Genomic DNA, 15,621 nt, shown 5'->3' with positions numbered 1-15,621 from the left:
TGTTTAACATGTTGGAAACATTTAATCATGTAAATATCAATCTCAATTAATATATATAAACATGGAAAAGTTCGGGTCACTACACTAGTCAGGGATACACTATTAGTATGTAAAAGTTAAATTATGAGTACTCACTTATCAATATTGAGATTCAATATTGCAGGAAAGGTACGTAGACGCAACGGAGATGATAAACACTATATTGACCTCACAAGCATACCCATGAACCAAATATTATCAAAACCACTTGCAGTCCTTGGCAATTTAGTGATGAAATCCATGGTAATATTTTTCCATTTTCATTCCGGGATTTCGGGTTGTTGAAGTAGACCTGATGGTTTCTGATGCTCAGCTTTGACCTTAGAACACGTCAAACATTCTCCTACATATTTAGCAACATCGGCTTTCATACCCGGCCACCAAAAATGTTTCTTAAGATCCTTGTACATCTTCCCCGTTCCAGGATGTATTGAGTATCTGGTTTTATGAGCTTCTCTAAGTACCATTTCTCTCATATCTCCAAATTTTGGTACCCAAATTCTTTCAGCCCTATACCGGGTTCCGTCTTCCCGAATATTAAGATGCTTCTCCGATCCTTTGGATATTTCATCCTTTAAATTTCCCTCTTTTAAAACTCCTTGTTGCGCCTCCTTTATTTGAGTAGTAAGGTTATTATGAATCATTATATTCATAGATTTTACTCGAATGGGTTCTCTGTCCTTCCTGCTCAAGGCATCGGCTACCACATTTGCCTTTCCCGGGTGGTAACGAATCTCAAAGTCGTAATCATTCAACAATTCAATCCACCTACGCTGCCTCATATTCAGTTGTTTCTGATTAAATATATGATGAAGACTTTTGTGGTCGGTATATATAATACTTTTGACCCCATATAAGTAGTGCCTCCAAGTCTTTAATGCAAAAACAACCGCGCCTAATTCCAAATCATGCGTCGTATAATTTTGTTCGTGAATCTTCAATTGTCTAGACGCATAAGCAATCACCTTCGTTCGTTGCATTAATACACAACCGAGACCTTGCTTTGATGCGTCACAATAAATCACAAAATCATCATTCCCTTCAGGCAATGACAATATAGGTGTCGTAGTTAGCTTTTTCTTCAATAACTGAAACGCTTTCTCTTGTTCATCATTCCATTCAAATTTCTTCCCTTTATGCGTTAATGCAGTCAAGGGTTTTGCTATTCTGGAAAAGTCTTTGATGAACCTTCTGTAGTAACCAGCTAGTCCTAAAAACTGGCGTATGTGTTTCGGAGTTTTCGGGGTTTCCCACTTTTCAACAGTTTCTATCTTTGCCGGGTCCACCTTAATACCGTCTTTGTTCACTATGTGACCGAGGAATTGAACTTCTTCCAACCAAAATGCACACTTTGAAAACTTAGCGTACAATTCTTCCTTCCTCAATACTTCTAACACCTTTCTCAAATGTTCACCGTGTTCTTGGTCATTCTTTGAGTAAATAAGTATGTCATCAATGAAAACAATGACAAACTTGTCAAGGTATGGTCCACACACTCGGTTCATAAGGTCCATGAACACAGCTGGTGCATTAGTTAAACCAAACGGCATGACCATAAACTCATAATGACCGTAACGTGTTCTGAAAGCAGTCTTTGGAATATCATCTTCTTTCACCCGCATTTGATGATACCCGGAACGTAAGTCAATCTTTGAATAAACAGACGAGCCTTGTAGTTGATCAAATAAGTCGTCGATTCTCGGTAGTGGGTAGCGGTTCTTGATGGTAAGTTTGTTCAACTCTCGGTAGTCGATACACAACCTGAATGTACCATCTTTCTTCTTGGCAAACAAAATAGGAGCTCCCCACGGTGATGTGCTTGGTCGAATGAAACCACGCTCTAAAAGTTCTTGTAATTGGCTTTGCAATTCTTTCATCTCGCTGGGTGCGAGTCTGTAAGGAGCACGAGCTATTGGTGCAGCTCCTGGTACAAGATCTATTTGAAATTCAACGGATCGATGTGGGGGTAATCCCGGTAATTCTTTCGGAAATACATCGGGAAATTCTTTTGCAATGGGAACATCATTGATGCTCTTTTCTTCAGTTTGTACTTTCTCGACGTGTGCTTGAACAGCATAGCAACCTTTTCTTATTAGTTTTTGTGCCTTCAAATTACTAATAAGATGTAGCTTCGTGTTGCCCTTTTCTCCGTACACCATTAAGGGTTTTCCTTTTTCTCGTATAATGCGAATTGCATTTTTGTAACAAACGATCTCTGCTTTCACTTCTTTCAACCAGTCCATACCGATTATCACATCAAAACTCCCTAACTCTACTGGTATCAAATCAATCTTAAATGTTTCGCTAACCAGTTTAATTTCTCGATTCCGACATATATTATCTGCTGAAATTAATTTACCATTTGCTAATTCGAGTAAAAATTTACTATCCAAAGGCGTCAATGGACAACTTAATTTAGCACAAAAATCTCTACTCATATAGCTTCTATCTGCACCCGAATCAAATAAAACGTAAGCAGATTTATTGTCAATAAGAAACGTACCCGTAACAAGCTCCGGGTCTTCCTGTGCCTCTGCCGCATTAATATTGAAAACTCTTCCGCGGCCTTGTCCATTCGTGTTCTCCTGGTTCTGGCAATTTCTAATAATGTGGCCCGGTTTTCCACATTTATAACAAACTACATTGGCATAACTTGCTCCGACACTACTTGCTCCGCCATTACTCGTTCCGACACCATTTGTTCCTTTAGTTCTATTAACCCCTGGTCCGTAGACCTCACACTTTGCCGCGCTATGACCATTTCTTTTACACTTGTTGCAAAATTTGGTGCAGAACCCCGAGTGATACTTTTCACACCTTTGGCATAGCTGCTTCTGATTGTTATTGTTGTTGCGGTTATTATTGTTGTTGGGATGATTGTTGTAGTTGCTGTTGTTATTGTTGTTGTTGTTGTTGGGCCGTTTGTTGTAGTTGCGATTGATGTTGCGATTGTTGGGATAATTGTTGCGATTATTGCTGTAATTGCTGTTGTTGTTGTATTGGTGATTCTTATCACCGTTTTCCTCCCACTTTCTTTTGACTTGCTTCACATTGGCCTCTTCAGCAGTCTGTTCTTTAATTCTTTCTTCAATCTGGTTCACTAGTTTGTGAGCCATTCTACATGCCTGTTGTATGGAGGCGGGCTCGTGTGAACTTATATCTTCTTGGATTCTTTCCGGTAATGCTTTCACAAACGCGTCGATCTTCTCTTCCTCATCTTCGAACACAATAGGCACAATTCTGTGAATCGTCTTTCGTACGTGGTAATATCAAATCCTTGGGTTCGTAACCCTCTAAGTTCTGTCTTGAGCTTATTGACCTCGATTCTGGGACTGTACTTCTCGTTCATTAAGTGCTTGAATGCTGACCACGGTAGTGCGTACGCATCATCTTGTCCCACTTGCTCTAGATAGGTATTCCACCATGTTAACGCAGAACCTGTGAAGGTATGCGTAGCGTACTTCACTTTGTCCTCTTCAGTACACTTACTTATGGCAAACACCGATTCGACCTTCTCGGTCCACCGTTTCAATCTGATCGGTCCTTCGGTTCCATCAAATTCCAAAGGTTTGCAGGCAGTGAATTCTTTGTAGGTGCATCCTACACGATTTCCTGTACTGCCAGATCCAAGGTTATTGTTGGTATGTAGCGCAGCCTGTACTGCGGCTATGTTTGAAGCTAGAAAAGTACGGAATTCCTCTTCATTCATATTCACGGTGTGTCGAGTAGTCGGTGCCATTTCCTTCAAAATAGTCAAATGGAACAAGTTAATCATACAGAATATTAAGAGTAGTTAATAGTATTTTGTAGCATAATATGAACTCATTTATAAAAGCTTTTTCTTCATATTAGCATTTTATAAGTTTAAATTCGGGTAGTACCTACCCGTTAAGTTCATACTTAGTAGCTAATATACAATTCAACTACTACAATTCTATATGAAAAACTGATTGTAATAATATTTCGCGTTCAAACTTTTATACAATATTTTACAAACTTACAATACCGCTTATTTTACATAAAGCATGAAATATAGCACACAATAACTTTGATACAAGATAGTTGTGAAGATAATTCTAGCTAGTACACAAGTCGTTCATCAAAGGCAATAAAGACACGTAATTCATACGTCCAGAAACAAGTCATGCATTCTGGTTTTACTAGGACTACTTCCCATCCTTGGTCTTGTGGAACATAACCGTTATGGCCGTTGATAAGACAGCGTGTTGTAACGTCGTCAAAGGGACGAGGGTTACGTAATGACCAACAGTCTCGTAATAACCTAAAAACCTCATTTCTTACCCTAATTACCGACTCCGTCACTTGTGGGAACGTTTTATCTAATAGTTGTAGCCCGATGTTCTTGTTCTCACTTTGGTGAGAAGCGAACATTACTAACCCGTAAGCGTAACATGCTTCTTTATGTTGCATGTTAGCCGCTTTTTCTAAATCACGAAGTCCTATATTCGGATATACTGAGTCAAAATAATTTCTTAACCCGTTGCGTAAAATAGCATTTGGGTTCCCCGCAATATATGCGTCAAAGTAAACACATCGTAACTTATGGATTTCCCAATGTGATATCCCCCATCTTCCGAACGAAAGCCTTTTATAAACCAAGGCATTCTTGGAACGTTCTTCGAATGTCTTACAAACTGATCTCGCCTTAAATAGTTGTGCCGAGGAATTCTGACCGACTCTAGACAAGATTTAGTCTCCGGGTAGGTCTCTTAAAATATTGGGTTGTCTATCCATTTTGTGTTTTTATACTGTAAAATAGACAAGAGTTAGATTCATAAAAAAAAATACTTATTAATACAAGCAATTTTTACATATATCATAAAGCATAAGCACACTATATTACATATATTACACCACACGAATATAACTATCTTATTCCGACTCGCTCGTTTCTTCTTGTTCGGTTTTGGTTCGTTTTGCCAAGTTTCTAGGGATATATGATGTTCCCCTAATACGAGCCGTCGTTGTCCACATTGGTTTAGAAAAACCTGGTGGTTTAGAGATTCCCGGGTCATTGTTACAACTTAAGGACTTCGGGGGTTGACGATACATATAAAGTTCATCGGGGTTGGAATTAGATTTCTCTATTTTTATGCCCTTTCCCTTATTATTTTCTTTTGCCTTTTTAAATTCAGTTGGGGTAATTTCTATAACATCATCGGAACTCTCGTCGGAATCCGATTCATTGGAGAATTGGTAATCCTCCCAATATATTGCTTCCTTGGCGGAAACACCATTGACCATAATTAACCTTGGTTGGTTGGTTGAGGATTCTCTTTTACTTAACCGTTTTATTATTTCCCCCACCGGTTCTATTTCTTCTTCTGGTTCCGATTCTTCTTCCGGTTCCGATTCTTCTTCCGGTTTCGACTCTTCTTCCGGTTCCTCTTCGGGAACTTGTGAATCAGTCCACGAATCATTCCAATTTACATTTGACTCTTCATTATTATTAGGTGAGTCAATGGGACTTGTTCTAGAGGTAGACATCTATCACATAATATCAAACACGTTAAGAGATTAATATATCACATAATATTCATATGTTAAAAATATATAGTTTCCAACAAAAATGTTAAGCAATCATTTTTAAAGAAAACACGATCGAAGTCCAGACTCACTAATGCATCCTAACAAACTCGATAAGACACACTAATGCAAATTTTCTGGTTCTCTAAGACCAACGCTCGGATACCAACTGAAATGTCCCGTTCTTATTGATTAAAAACGTTCCATATTAATTAATTTCGTTGCGAGGTTTTGACCTCTATATGAGACGTTTTTCAAAGACTGCATTCATTTTTAAAACAAACCATAACCTTTATTTCATAAATAAAGGTTTAAAAAGCTTTACGTAGATTATCAAATAATGATAATCTAAAATATCCTGTTTACACACGACCATTACATAATGGTTTACAATACAAATATGATACATCGAAATCAGTTTCTTGAATGCAGTTTTTACACAATATCATACAAACATGGACTCCAAATCTTGTCCTTATTTTAGTATGCAACAGCGGAAGCTCTTAATATTCACCTGAGAATAAACATGCTTTAAACGTCAACAAAAATGTTGGTGAGTTATAGGTTTAACCTATATATATCAACTCGTAACAATAGACCACAAGATTTCATATTTCAATACACATCCCATACATAGAGATAAAAATCATTCATATGGTGAACACTTGGTAACCGACATTAACAAGATGCATATATAAGAATATCCCCATCATTCCGGGACACCCTTCGGATATGATATAAATTTTGAAAAAGCATCCGGTACTTTGGATGGGGTTTGTTAGGCCCAATAGATCTATCTTTAGGATTCGCGTCAATTAGGGTGTCTGTTCCCTAATTCTTAGATTACCAGACTTAATAAAAAGGGGCATATTCGATTTTGATAATTCAACCATAGAATGTAGTTTCACGTACTTGTGTCTATTTTGTAAATCATTTATAAAACCTGCATGTATTCTCATCCCAAAAATATTAGATTTTTAAAAGTGGGACTATAACTCACTTTCACAGATTTTTACTTCGTCGGGAAGTAAGACTTGGCCACTGGTTGATTCACGAACCTATAACAATATATACATATATATCAAAGTATGTTTAAAATATATTTACAACACTTTTAATATATTTTGATGTTTTAAGTTTATTAAGTCAGCTGTCCTCGTTAGTAACCTACAACTAGTTGTCCACAGTTAGATGTACAGAAATAAATCGATAAATATTATCTTGAATCAATCCACGACCCAGTGTATACGTATCTCAGTATTGATCACAACTCAAACTATATATATTTTGGAATCAACCTCGACCCTGTATAGCTAACTCCAACATTCACATATAGAGTGTCTATGGTTGTTCCGAAATATATATAGATGTGTCGACATGATAGGTCGAAACATTGTATACGTGTCTATGGTATCTCAAGATTACATAATATACAATACAAGTTGATTAAGTTATGGTTGGAATAGATTTGTTACCAATTTTCACGTAGCTAAAATGAGAAAAATTATCCAATCTTGTTTTACCCATAACTTCTTCATTTTAAATCCGTTTTGAGTGAATCAAATTGATATGGTTTCATATTGAACTCTATTTTATGAATCTAAACAGAAAAAGTATAGGTTTATAGTCAGAAAAATAAGTTACAAGTCGTTTTTGTAAAGGTAGTCATTTCAATCGAAAGAACGACATCTAGATGACCATTTTAGAAAACATACTTCCACTTTGAGTTTAACCATAATTTTTGGATATAGTTTCATGTTCATAATAAAAATCATTTTCTCAGAATAACAACTTTTAAATCAAAGTTTATCATAGTTTTTAATTAACTAACCCAAAACAGCCCGCGGTGTTACTACGACGGCGTAAATCCGGTTTTACAGTGTTTTTCGTGTTTCCAGGTTTTAAATCATTAAGTTAGCATATCATATAGATATAGAACATGTGTTTAGTTGATTTTAAAAGTCAAGTTAGAAGGATTAACTTTTGTTTGCGAACAAGTTTAGAATTAACTAAACTATGTTTTAGTGATTACAAGTTTAAACCTTCGAATAAGATAGCTTTATATGTATGAATCGAATGATGTTATGAACATAATTACTACCTTAAGTTCCTTGGATAAAGCTACTGGAAAAGAGAAAAATGGATCTAGCTTCAACGGATCCTTGGATGGCTCGAAGTTCTTGAAGCAGAATCATGACACGAAAACAAGTTCAAGTAAGATCATCACTTGAAATAAGATTGTTATAGTTATAGAAATTGAACCAAAGATTGAATATGATTATTACCTTGTATTAGAATTATAACCTACTGTAAGAAACAAAGATTTCTTGAGGTTGGATGATCACCTTACAAGATTGGAAGTGAGCTAGCAAACTTGAAAGTATTCTTGATTTTATGAAACTAGAACTTTTGGAATTTATGAAGAACACTTAGAACTTGAAGATAGAACTTGAGAGAGATCAATTAGATGAAGAAAATTGAAGAATGAAAGTGTTTGTAGGTGTTTTTGGTCGTTGGTGTATGGATTAGATATAAAGGATATGTAATTTTGTTTTCATGTAAATAAGTCATGAATGATTACTCATATTTTTGTAATTTTATGAGATATTTCATGCTAGTTGCCAAATGATGGATCCCACATGTGTTAGGTGACTCACATGGGCTGCTAAGAGCTGATCATTAGAGTGTATATACCAATAGTACATACGTCTAAAAGCTGTGTATTGTACGAGTACGAATACGGGTGCATACGAGTAGAATTGTTGATGAAACTGAACGAGGATGTAATTGTAAGCATTTTTGTTAAGTAGAAGTATTTTGATAAGTGTATTGAAGTCTTTTAAAAGTGTATAAATACATATTAAAATACTACATGTATATACATTTTAACTGAGTCGTTAAGTCATCGTTAGTCGTTACATGTAAGTGTTGTTTTGAAACGTTTAGGTTAACGATCTTGTTAAATGTTGTTAACCCAATGTTTATAATATCAAATAAGATTTTAAATTATTATATTATCATGATATTATCATGTATGAATATCTCTTAATATGTTATATATACATTAAATGTCTTTACAACGATAATCGTTACATATATGTCTCGTTTAAAAATCATTAAGTTAGTAGTCTTGTTTTTACATATGTAGTTCATTGTTAATATACTTAATGATATGTTTACTTATCATAGTATCATGTTAACTATATATATATCCATATATATGTCATCATATAGTTTTTACAAGTTTTAACGTTCGTGAATCACCGGTCAACTTGGGTGGTCAATTGTCTATATGAAACATATTTCAACTAATCAAGTCTTAACAAGTTTGATTGTTTAACATGTTGGAAACATTTAATCATGTAAATATCAATCTCAATTAATATATATAAACATGGAAAAGTTCGGGTCACTACACTAGTCAGGGATACACTATTAGTATGTAAAAGTTAAATTATGAGTACTCACGTATCAATATTGAGATTCAATATTGCAGGAAAGGTACGTAGACGCAACGGAGATGATAAACACTATATTGACCTCACAAGCATACCCATGAACCATACCCAATCACCTCCATAGCTATAACCTATAATTTCCTTAATCCAATCCCACTCGAAAAATAATTTCGAAATCACTCGGACAGCACTCCGACGTAATATTTTATGTATACTAATAATATCTTGAAATAATACGGAGTAAATATATATATGTAAATCGATTGAGAGAGTTTAGAGAAAAATATTTTCAAGTTTCTATGAAATAATGAAACCTATTGAATTCTATTTATAATAGATTTTTGAATTATTAAAGTGAATTATTAAAGTATGAATTATTAAAGTGAATTATTAAAGTATGAATTATTAAAGTGAATTATTAAAGTGAATTATTAAAGTATGAATTATTAAAGTGAATTATTAAAGTATGAATTATTAAAGTTAAAGTAAAGTAAAGGTAAAGTTTAAGTATAGTAAAAGTATAAAACTATGTACGTATAATACGCGTATAAATATATATAATATTAATTTAAATCGTTATATATATTTAATAAAATAAAATATAAATATCTTTATATTTATCATACTGGTTAAGTAATGAGTTGTCAAAAGTGGTTCTAGATATTTATAAAAGTTATATACGTTTTAATAATAAAGTTCTTTTTAAACTGAAAACGTTTTTGTACGTTTGAAACTAAATCAAATAAATATAATAATTTTGTTTTCCTAAACCAAATATATTTTTAAGAATCATTTTGTTTAAAGGTTAAAATAATGGAAATCGTTATATCATAAAACGTTTTAGAAAAGTAGAATCATATATATTCATAATAGGTTTCAAGTTTTTAAATTACAGTCTGTTGGTGAAGCATGGGATAAAGTTTAAAGGTTAAATAAACGTATGAAATCATCTTAATGAAAAATGTCGAGTTACTTAACTTTTCGATATCCAACATCTAAGTTAGTTACACTTCACGTTCTTACTTATAAATCACTTTACCATTTTCTGAATGTTGTCAAAAAGAATAGATTTCTTAAATCACAGTGGACCTCATAACATAGACCCATAATCATATCACAATGTATCTGATAAATCAATCATTTGATATTATCTTCTAATTCTATCGATAAACATATTGAAACAAATACGTTCATGTAAAGTATTATACGTTTAATACTTTATTAATATTCTCAAGTTATAATATATATACATATATATACATATTTATTTATAGATAACGGTTCGTGAATCGTCGGAATTTGGTCGAGGTTATAATGAATGTATGAACACAATTTAAAATTCTTGAGATTTAAATTAACAAACTTTGCTTATCGTGTCGGAATAATATAAAGATAAAGTTTAAATTTGGTTGAAAATTTCCGGGTTGTCACATGATCAATACTGAGATACGTATACACTGGATCGTGGATTGATTCAAGATAATATTTATCGATTTATTTCTGTACATCTAACTGTGGACAACTAGTTGTAGGTTACTAACGAGGACAGCTGACTTAATAAACTTAAAACATCAAAATATATTAAAAGTGTTGTAAATATATTTTGAACATACTTTGATATATATGTATATATTGTTATAGGTTCGTGAATCAACCAGTGGCCAAGTCTTACTTCTCGACGAAGTAAAAATCTATGAAAGTGAGTTATAGTCCCACTTTTAAAATCTAATATTTTTGGGATGAGAATACATGCAGGTTTTATAAATGATTTACAAAATAGACACTAGTACGTGAAACTACATTCTATGGTTGAATTATCGAAATCGAATATGCCCCTTTTTATTAAGTCTGGTAATCTAAGAATTAGGGAATAGACACCCTAATTGACGCGAATCCTAAAGATAGATCTATTGGGCCTAACAAACCCCATCCAAAGTACCGGATGCTTTAGTACTTCGAAATTTATATCATATCCGAAGGGTGTCCCGGAATGATGGGGATATTCTTATATATGCATCTTGTTAATGTCGGTTACCAGGTGTTCACCATATGAATGATTTTTTTCTCTATGTATGGGATGTGTATTGAAATATGAAATCTTGTGGTCTATTATTATGATTTGATATATATAGGTTAAACCTATAACTCACCAACATTTTTGTTGACGTTTTAAGCATGTTTATTCTCAGGTGATTATTAAGAGCTTCCGCTGTCGCATACTTAAATAAGGACCAGATTTGGAGTCCATGCTTGTATGATATTGTGTAAAAACTGCATTCAAGAAACTTATCTTGTTGTAACATATTTGTATTGTAAACCATTATGTAATGGTCGTGTGTAAACAGGATATTTTAGATTATCATTATTTGATAATCTACGTAAAGCTTTTTAAACCTTTATTGATGAAATAAAGGTTATGGTTTGTTTTAAAATGAATGCAGTCTTTGAAAAACGTCTCATATAGAGGTCAAAACCTCGCAACGAAATCAATTAATATGGAACGTTTTTAATCAATAAGAACGGGACATTTCATAATTCATATGTGCATTCGACATTATTTCACTAAGTCAAGGTGGCGTGTCAATCAAATTAAACAACGTGAGATTAAGATGAAATAAGAGTAGATATGAGTAGAAACGTTCGAGTATAAATGCACAAGTAGTAAAGTAATTCCTACTTCAAGTCTATATGCCGGTTGTAGTCTAGACTCACTAATGTACCCTATGACTCGGGGTTGACACCAATGAACTCTAAATCCCTACAACCAACGCTCTGATACCATCTGTAGCGACCCGACAAAATCGTCATTGACGGCGCCGTCTACTTAGGTCCCGTTACGTGGTCATAAGTCTTTAAAACAACGTTTGACCAAAAGTATGTCGCATTCATTTCAAAAGTAAAGATGTTTCAAGGTTTACAAAGTAATTCGACAACTAGTTACGTTACAAAGTTTAAAGTACAAATGAAATATATGCGACACAATTTAAAAGTAACCAAAAGACGCTCCACGAATGCATGTATACTTGACATCCAAGCAAGTATCAAAAGTAATGAGCGGAAGCATGTATCACAAAACGTTCAAGGACCTGAGAAAAACATAGAAATCTGTCAACGAAAACGTTGGTGAAATCATAGGTTTAAGTAAGTAAGTATAAGTGAACCACAAGATTTGCAACATTGATATAATAGTAAACCATTCCAAAATTTGTTTCACGAGCACCCAATTATCAATGCTTAACATTTCCTTCCATAGAACCCCATCACAATAGTGTCAGAACATACACTGTTTCTCGAAAATATATTCCATTCATAAACGGTAGCGAACCGTTTGAATGAGGGTTTGTCAAACCCATATGGCCATATAACATAAGTTCTCACTTACACCCGGCAAGTGTAACTAATGATAATCGAATTGAGGATTTTTGTTCAAACTCGTATGTAGAATGTTTGTTTTCCTGTACTTGTGTTCACTTAGTAAAAAGAAACGTTTATGTTTTCTCATCCCAAATGTAAGTTCAAAAGAGTAAAAGTGGGACTATGATCTCACCTTGAGTGTACGTATGTAAAAGTACTTCAACAAGTAAACGTGTGCAAGAACGAATGCTAGTCTTGACCTAAACAAATAGGTTTGTATCAATATCGGTAAACACGGTCGGTCAAAGCGTTCAATTAGTCTTATGGCTCGTTATGACTCGATTACAAAAGCATGTGAGTCAAATTGTCATGTTTCATGCAAGGTACAAGTATAAAAGCATGTTAGAACGATTGCACAAACATTTGGTTAAGTTTGATTAAAAGTCAACTTAGGTCGGGTCAAAGTCAACGAAAAAGTCAACACGTTCGGGTCGGGTCCCGAACTATTTTTCTGAGGTTTTTAATCATATATGAGCATGTTAGAACAAGTTACATGTGAATCGGAGGTCCGTAGCATGGCAAACATTTTTCATAATTTGACCAAATTGGACAGCCCACTTTGGCGCGTCGCGCGGGTATATGGCGCGCCGCGCCATTACCTGTGCAGAGAATTCTGGCAGTTTTTAAGTTTAATGCACGAACCTAACTTCAAACAATCACCATTTATGACCCGCAAACAACCAAAACATATATCTTATATCATCGGAAAGGTATTTTGACAAGGAAAACAACTAAACACATTTCATCAATCATATTTACTTTTACAACAACCAAAATCACATCCAAAGCTCCTCATTTAATGCATTCAAGTTCATAAATGAAATTCGATGATTCGGCAACCAATTTTCATGAATGATATGCCGTTTCGAAGGTGATCAAGCATACAATACAACCTAACACTTACAAATAACATTTCATGTCATTCAAAGCATCAAAAGTCCATTTCAAGTTCATCAAACCCTAACCCAATTTCCCCAAAATCACTAATCAAGTTCATGAAGTTTTCTAAAGCAACCTACACATCAAATTGAAGCTAGTGATACTAGGAACACATTTAATACTTGCACTTTATCATAACAACAACATTAAATCATCCAAAACTTAAAATCAAACACACACTATTCATGTTCATGCTAGTTACACTAAAACAACGAGATCGAGCATATAAATCATATATTCATGTTAGACTTGATCCATAGACACTAACTAACAACTTTATAAGTTAAAAACATCAAGAACACAAAATCTAGTGATTTTAGAAAGTTATCCAAATGTAATGAAATCGGTATGGAATCGAAGAGGAAGTTGCAAGGATTCCAAATATGCAATTTGTTTGGATTGAAGCTTGATCGATTTGATTTAGATGATAAATCTTTGAAATGGAGAATTGAAAGAAAATGTGGAAGTATGAAAAGAAAATGAAAATGAAAATGAAAAGAATGGGGAGGTGGGTGTTGACTAGTCAAAAGATAGTCACATCTTTGCTCCCTTGGCGAAACTAGTCCCTCGAGTTCGGTTGCGGGTGCGTGAATTATCTAAACGAGATAATTTAAAACGCATTTTAACGGAAGATGTTATAGTCATATAACGGACTTAAAATAAATAAACGAAAAAGTAAACGGAAAAAGGCGGGATGTTACACGCGTCAGAGGTGATGCTTAGGTGGCGTCAGTTGCTTTTGAGAGTGAGGGACAGATAACAATATTTCATTGGTTGGTGTATGTTGACTGGCTCCAACGGTCATAGAACCGTTTATTTATTTTAATGTCTTCTAAATTTCAAATCTAATTCAAATAATAGCAATTCTAACTATATAAACACATATACTCCATTTTTATCATTCACATTCATCTTTATCATTTAAAAACTTATATAAAAAAGAAACTTTATCTTTATCATCTAAACACTTCAAAAACAACAAAAATGTCTCACCCGAATCAGGTGAATCAAAGACCATCAAATCTAAACTAATTTAACGGCGGTTCATCAAACCCGAATAATCTAATAATAGACATACATTAAAACATAAGGATGTCAATATCCGTGTATCGGCAAACTCTATGCAAGAGCTTCTTATATCTATATGTTGTGTTTGAAAAAAAATACATAGGTAGAGGAAGTCATACCACATTAAGGGCATGTTTGGCAAGGAGCTTTTAGAAGCTTTTAAGAGTTTTTAGCTTTTAACTTTTTAGAAAAATCTCATATCTAACAAAAAGCTTTGTTTGGTGGTAAAAGCTTGTAGCTTTTTGTGAGATTCAAACGCTCTTATGAGAAACGCTAGTAAGAGTAGCGTTCAAAACAAGATAGGAGCTTTTTGGTGTTTCAATTACTTAAATATCCATCCATACCCTATTGATATATGCTCCGTAATAAATTGACTCGAGTAAATTGGATGTATATCCAATACTATCCAATAGAGATGTATCCAATATAATAATATACTGTAGGCTTTTGCTATTATTCGTTTATACACTATTAAATATCAATATTTTATTTTTGTTCATCATCTTTGTTTATATAATCATGACGTGTTTATGACTAGTACTGTAGTAATGTTGGTATAAAGTTATTATGTACGAGACTATTTTTGTTTTGAGGTTGATTATAAACAATATTAATATTTTTATTTTTAGCATTAAGTATTTTTTCCGATGTCCAATTTTGTCATTTTATCATTTTTCTAGCATCTCCAGCTACTTTTCCAAACATCTAAATATATATAACAGCTAAACGCTACCAGCTACCAGCTAAACGCTACCAAGTTAACAGCTACCAGCTAACAGCTAGTTTTGCCAAACATACCCTAAATGAGGAAAAGAAAAGGCATGAAAAAAAATGAGAGTTTAAACATTTGCTACAAGTTAATTCATAATTATATATGTCTTTAAAAAAACATAACAGAAGTTAAAAATTTAATAATATAAGGTAGGTGTATAGCTCGTTCCACTAGATAAGCACGTTCGACTCGTTATGTTTGAAAAGCTCGTTCAATTCGAATAAGAAATCGAGTTTTCGAACGAGTCGAGTCGAATACTAGTTTTTAAAGATCGGCTCAGTTAATTAATCGAGACTAACTTTTTGTTCGAGCTCGACTCGATTCGAAATTGATTATGCTATAACTTGTCTTAAACGAGCTCTAATAGTCGTGAATTGCCCGGTT

Source organism: Rutidosis leptorrhynchoides, chromosome 4, assembly GCF_046630445.1.
Source record: "Rutidosis leptorrhynchoides isolate AG116_Rl617_1_P2 chromosome 4, CSIRO_AGI_Rlap_v1, whole genome shotgun sequence".
Lineage (NCBI taxonomy): Eukaryota > Viridiplantae > Streptophyta > Magnoliopsida > Asterales > Asteraceae > Rutidosis > Rutidosis leptorrhynchoides.
The sequence above is the reverse complement of the archived record's forward strand: the minus strand, read 5'-3'. Positions refer to the sequence as shown.